Source organism: Setaria italica, chromosome IV (assembly GCF_000263155.2).
Source record: "Setaria italica strain Yugu1 chromosome IV, Setaria_italica_v2.0, whole genome shotgun sequence".
NCBI classification, from domain to species: Eukaryota; Viridiplantae; Streptophyta; class Magnoliopsida; order Poales; family Poaceae; genus Setaria; species Setaria italica.
Genome location: NC_028453.1, coordinates 31,619,449 through 31,623,941, shown reverse-complemented (window position 1 = coordinate 31,623,941; position 4,493 = coordinate 31,619,449). Strand labels below are relative to the sequence as shown.

At 43.3% G+C, this 4,493-nt stretch overlaps 1 long non-coding RNA gene across 4 annotated transcripts; it reads right to left on the bottom strand.

The window, feature by feature from the left end:
- Positions 1 to 1,538: 1,538 nt before the first annotated feature.
- LOC105914155 lies at positions 1,539 to 4,487 on the bottom strand. 4 transcript variants are annotated; one of them, XR_001163787.2, is made up of 4 exons: positions 3,927 to 4,487; positions 3,015 to 3,150; positions 2,343 to 2,856; positions 1,539 to 2,246 (listed from the first exon to the last, which is right to left on the bottom strand). It is a non-coding gene; the product is annotated as an uncharacterized LOC105914155 (long non-coding RNA). The 4 variants fall into 4 exon arrangements; XR_001163784.2 differs by having other exon boundaries at positions 2,343 to 3,150; XR_002677436.1 differs by having other exon boundaries at positions 2,343 to 4,023; positions 4,113 to 4,487.
- Positions 4,488 to 4,493: the final 6 nt, after the last annotated feature.

Here is a 4,493-nt window from a genome sequence, read left to right as displayed (position 1 = left end):
TTCACTTCTTCGCTCTTGAAGGAAACTTAGGCAGGAACTGGTAAGGTGGAATTAACTCAACTTTCTGTCCCACTAACATTGACCAAGATCCCAGGTTCAAATTCAGGAGGAGGGCAAACACTCCTTGGGATAAGGTTCAGCAATGCAAGAAAATCACAGATTGGTAGAGCACCAACACCAACAGGACATACAAAAGAGCATAAAGGAATAAGCAGATAAGAGCTCAAAAGAGTACCAAACCGAATAAAAGTTCGAAGCAATTCAAAGAGCATCTTAGCTGCCATATAAGATGCAACAGCAGCAAAACCACCCTTCAAATCCACCAGGGGGTTGTCTAGAAGATTTTGCATAGTTCATAGGGTGATTTAGCCGGTTTTAGATTTCCAAACCTATTCCAAAGTTAATCCATGACACATCTCAACATGATCTGTCATTGAAAGACTCCGGAAATTCAAGCGGTTATTCAAACAAGGGTCCAATAAAGAAAAAAGAGGTCACTTAAATGGCACAAATTTACCCACTATCAGCATGACAACTTACAGTGTTAGTTTTCTTCATATAGTGATACGCAGCTCCTCCTGTGTGTTTGGGAAAAAAAAACTTACAGTGGAAGCACAATATAATCTCCCCACCCGCCCAAAAGAAAATGATCAATTCACCAAGTAAGCTGGGGCATCCCAACAAACAAAACAAGGAATCTACCCAAGCCTGAATGCATTACAAATTTTACGAGACGGGAGACAGGAGTTGAAATGTTAGTCCCATTGCCATCATCCAGATCCCAAGTTGAAATCACTCACTGGAGAGTACTGGATAACATTAAGGAATATAAGTAGACAGCAAACGAGAAATATAACTTTGTACGAGCAAATGATGGAACAAACAGTAATGTCACTTGAATGGCTCAGATCTGCCCCAATACCAACACAATGAACTTTTCAAGTAGGATCATTCATTCCTAGATAGATCTCCTCCAACACCACCATGACCAAAGCCACAGCAGTAGCAATGACAACAATTAGTTGCAAAAACTGGTTACTTGTTATGGTACAAGCCATCCTAGTTAATGCAGTAAATTGAGAAAAATGCCCAAGCAAACAACAATTCAGGGATGCTAAAAAGCAACACTTTTATGGGGCATCCAATCATCACAGCCACGGAAGAACAGTACAAAAGAAGAAAGAAAGATCAACAGACAAAAGTGACAAAAAAATTCCGAAAAACAAAAGGAATGCAAGTGGGTACCCAATAGCGTTTTCTGGGTCAAATTAATTACGATGGCATGGCACTAGTTTATTTATCCTCCCAAATTATTTACGTGGAATACCATTCTAGTTCATTTTATCAACTTTTTGGGTTGACCCAATGACCCAAAATATATATAACTTGCATCACTATCAATGCAGCATGGATATAATAGTTGTGATGACCAAAGTTAGTACTTCCCAATAACACAATGCCTCCAGAGTCCAAACTCACGGAGGTCCAACATAACTCAATAAATTATTGCAAGAAATTTGTAGATGCACTAAGCTAGCTGAAAGTATCTTCAGGTAATGTAACCACTGATATTGCAGCAGGATACTGCAAACAAATATAGCAGAATTAACGGCAAAAATTAAGAAATGTCACAACTTGCCAATGAACGCAATTGGCAAGGTAACTGCATGGAGTTATACAAATACAGCAAAAAGAAAGTAAGTTGGTAAATAGGTTAGACATAAAACACAAAGCAACAACATATTCAACAAAAAACCGATCACATAAAATACTGTGGGTAGCAGTAAAACATTTGAGTGGGCTCAGCTTCGCCTTTGCTCCATCATATAACTGCATTCCCCACCTTCTCTTACCACCCTATAAACCTGTTCTGAAAGAGGAGCTGTCCTGGTTATCACCCATGAAGAATGGCATGACCATCCAAGGACAAAGCCATTAGCGCATAGTTGATAAGGTTTCCAAGAGAGGGAAGATTCCAGTTTGATGCCCAGAGCAGCCTGCCTCAAAGGCGCTTATATCAGACATCATTGCTGATCATTGCCCCTCATTGGAATTTTATCTTATTCATTCTTGCAGGAAGCCAAAGCTCACTCGTGAGATTGAACTGACTGGACATATTAGTCCCAATAATATTGACCCAGGTCCCAGGTTCGAATCCAGCAGGAAGGGAAGTGAAGAACGACCCTTGAGATCAGTGGCAGCAACGCAAGACAGAATCGCGGATTGGTAGAGCATCAACTGCAGGACTTGCAAAAGAGCATAAAGAAATAAGTAGATAAGAGCTCAAAGGAGTAAAAAAACAAAAGGTTTGAAGAAATCAAATCAAATAGCAGATTAGGTACCATATCAGCTGCAACACAATCTAAGCTCTCTCTCTCCCCCCTTAAATGAAACAGCAATGTCAGTTCAGACGGGCCACCAGCTGTCATCAGTATCAGCGGTAACAGCCATCAGCTGCCGCAGTTGGCTGTAGAACTGGTTACTTGATGTACAAGCCATCCTAGTTAAGCAACAAATAGAACAAAAATCCCAGGTACCAGCTAAAACAATGCTACAGATGAATCATCATAGCCACTCAAGAGTAGAACAAACAAAAACGAAGATCATACAGCAGTGGAAGTAGAGTGAACATTGATTGAGATTTCTTTTATCCTTTTTCTCTTTTATTGAGGGGATGTTTCAAGAGGGGCATTGAAAATTCCAAGTCAAATAAAAATATTGCAAGCAGAAAGTGCTTAAACAAAAGCCTGACTTGCAATTCCGACCCCTTGCTGCCACCACTGCCCTGCTTGCGGCTGCTGAAGAGCGGGGAGGACGGACCAAGTATAGGACAAGGGCGTACACATGTACACCTGACTTTTTTTTGCAAAAAATAAATAAATAAAATCAAAGCTTGTAGGTATAACACATACATATACTTGTAACTGGATCAGATCCGAATACAAATAGCTTACATTAGGGTTTGGGGTGCTCTGTTTAGCACAACAGGAAGGGAAGAGAAGGGGCGAGCATACCTGGTGGATGCTCGTCACCAGCAAAGGGCCTGATGATGATGTGTGAAGGGGGCCACGGCTTGCCTAGTTGCCATCACCACCAGGAAAGGAGGGCAGAGAGAGAGGTTCAAGGTCAAACAAGGAATGATCGCATAAGCTGCAACACAGAGGTTCAAGGTCAAATTTGACGCCACAGCTGCCTCGATTTATCAAAGGCATGTCCTTAAAAAGGGCTGATCATCATTGCCACTCATCAGCAACCCATTTTGTATATACTGGGTCCATTTACAGATGGCATTCCCAAATTCTAAAAGGCATGCATGTAAGTGAAATTGACACTCTTAGAAAAGAATCAACTCTTAGAAAAAGGGAAACATTCTTCTCTTAATTTGATGCTGCAACCCAAAAGGGCATCCATGCAAGTGCATGGAAGAGCAGTCCCTAATGCCGAATTCTGACTTCAGAATGAAGGCTGGCAATAGTTGAAAGATGAAACACTCAAACAAGAGAAAAAGAAAACTATGAATTGTACAGCAAGACAAAGCTGTTAGTATTGAAATAGTACTAAGAGGGCTCAGCTTCGCCTTTGCTCGATCATACAAGCCAAGCCCTCACACCTCTTGCTGCACAATTTACTCATCCTAATATAAGTGGAACTGCGCTGGTTGTCGCATATCTGAATGACCATCCTAGGCACAGAACCACAAACAATAAGAGATGGTTAAATAGGCTTCAAGAGGGGAGAGATCAGCTCAAATTAGATACCCACAGCTGCCTTGATTGCTCAATGGCATGCAATTCAGAAAAGGTTGAACATCATCGCCCCTCATCAGCACCCCATTCATAGGTCCGGGTAATGTCAGATATGGTCATCCTAAGTAAAATTTCACTTGCACTGGGTACTTTGACCATGAGTCAAGACAGAAAACCCACCTCTTTTGCATCTCATCTCATTCCATCTCATATCCTGATCCCAGTCGCACTGCCCATCCAAATGCCACAAAGGTCGAGAGGATGAGGAGCGGAAGGGCTAGGAACATTCAGAGCAAAGCAGAGCAGTCAGCAGATCACAGATTCACAGCACAGCACACAGAGGCAACAGCAGGCAAAAGAGATCACCGCTGTGGCGGCCGCAGCAGCTGTAGTAATAATAGGAACAGAGAATAAGGCATCGAGACCCTTGCATCCATCCATCATCCATCCATCCATCCATCCGGAGTAGCGAATCAGTAGACCGCGGCCGGCCAAACCCGACCCAGAAGCCGCATCAGGCGACACCCCACAGTTCCCAGCCCCTGCCGCCACCGGTGCAAAGCAACGGATCGGCGGCGAGGCGGCCCCGTAGAGATGGGGACCTGAGGCGACGGAGGGAAATCCTATCCATCTTCCGGAAGATAGATACTGAACATCTATAACCCAGCAGTAGCCCAAGAACTGGCCCACGACGGGTTCAGGGGTGGAATGTGAGAATACAGAGCCCGGGGGGGGGGGGGGGGGGGG